General features: G+C 47.6%; 1 non-coding gene across 1 annotated transcript; it reads right to left on the bottom strand.

The window, feature by feature from the left end:
- Positions 1–273: 273 nt before the first annotated feature.
- On the bottom strand, positions 274–346 carry TRNAK-UUU (transfer RNA lysine (anticodon UUU)). The gene has a single exon. It is a non-coding gene; the product is annotated as a tRNA-Lys (tRNA).
- Between the last annotated feature and the right edge of the window lie 1,152 nt (positions 347–1,498).

The following is a 1,498-nucleotide window of genomic DNA, read 5'->3' as shown; positions in this document are numbered from 1 at the left end:
GGGATGATAATTATGATAGTACTATCTACAATTTTCATATTTTAAAAGTACCTCGGAAGTGCTTGGTGCATAGTAAATGCTCAATAAATATTTGTGAATCTCACCCGTGAGATCTGTGAGGGCTGGGTAAGTTGATTCAGTGTGTTTTCTTTGGTGCCAGCACAGTACCCAAGATCCACTGATCAGCTGAATTGGCCTTGAGCAAGCTTCAGTCTCCCTGACAGTACAGTTACTTTTTTTTTTGGCTACACCACGCAGCTTGCAGGATCTTAGTTCCCCAACCAGGGATTGAACCTGGACCCTCAGCAGTAAAAGCACAGAGTCCTAACCCCTGGACCATCAGGGAATTCCCACAGTTTCCTTGACTGTAAATAAGACATGATAATCTCCACCTCACAGGCTTGTGAAGAGAATTACATAATTTGGAGGAGTCTAGGGGGCCCAGACAATGCCTGACACATCTCTGGTAACCAGTGACAAAGACTCTCTCCTCAACTTAACTCTGGTCAGACTCTTCTGAGACCTCTTTGTAACTATACCTTGCCCTTGGGCTCTGTCTTTGATCTGCTTTGTCTAGTTTTAGAAAGAATTCTGCTGGGTCAGTTTAGCAAAAATCCCTTACCCTTCATATCTGATCAAAATCCTTACCCTTCACCCTTGATATCTTATCACCCTGGCCTGCCATCAGCAAAAAACCTGGGACCTTGGTTTAGCCAGAATTCCCCTTACCCACTATGTTTCCTCTTACTAAGTTTCCATCCACTGACCCAGACCCTGCTCCTTGGCTATCAATCTCCACTTGTCCTTTCTGTATTCAGAGCTGTGCCCCATCGCTCTCCCCTATCACAACACTTCCGCCCCTCCCATCGCAGCAGTCCCGGTGAATAAAGTCTGACAAATATCACAAATTTTTCTTTAACACCAGTAAATAAATTTCCCTCCTATTTCCACGTGGATTCCAAACACAGTATGAGCAGAACCTTCTATCGTCTCTGTTCAATGCTTCAAAGGGCCTAGTCCTTGGAGACCAGGGGGAGTGTGCTCAAAACCAAAACCCCCAGTGACGCCCACACCACTGAGCACCAAGCTAGCAGGGGCAGAAGGACGGACTCTGACCCCTAGCCCGCCACTCCGTACTGAAACCCTGAGTCCTCCTCACTCCCACAGGCCGTGGATGCAGCACTTGGGGGTGAACTTCGAAATGTCAGGATCTGCAACTTTCCGAAAGTACGAGTATTTGACCACTTTATCTCACTGAGCCTCGATTTACCGCTCTCTAAAACAGAGAGAATAATCCGAGTTGTACGATTAGATAAAATGGTAGATGTGAAGCTGCCTTGTACACGAAGTTACCGTTAAAGAGGCAATCGCAGGCGTTACCCACTTGGAAAGAGAAACCGAGGCGAAAGCCCAAGCCTAGGCTGTCGCTCCACCCTCCGGCTTTTAAACGGGGTTGGGCGGGGCCACGGCATCGATCACTCGGCGCTCCTCTAGGCAT

The sequence above is a fragment of the Neophocaena asiaeorientalis genome, unplaced genomic scaffold (assembly GCF_003031525.2).
Source record: "Neophocaena asiaeorientalis asiaeorientalis breed wild unplaced genomic scaffold, Neophocaena_asiaeorientalis_V1.1 scaffold91, whole genome shotgun sequence".
NCBI classification, from domain to species: Eukaryota; Metazoa; Chordata; class Mammalia; order Artiodactyla; family Phocoenidae; genus Neophocaena; species Neophocaena asiaeorientalis.
The sequence above is the reverse complement of the archived record's forward strand: the minus strand, read 5'-3'. Positions and strand labels throughout refer to the sequence as shown.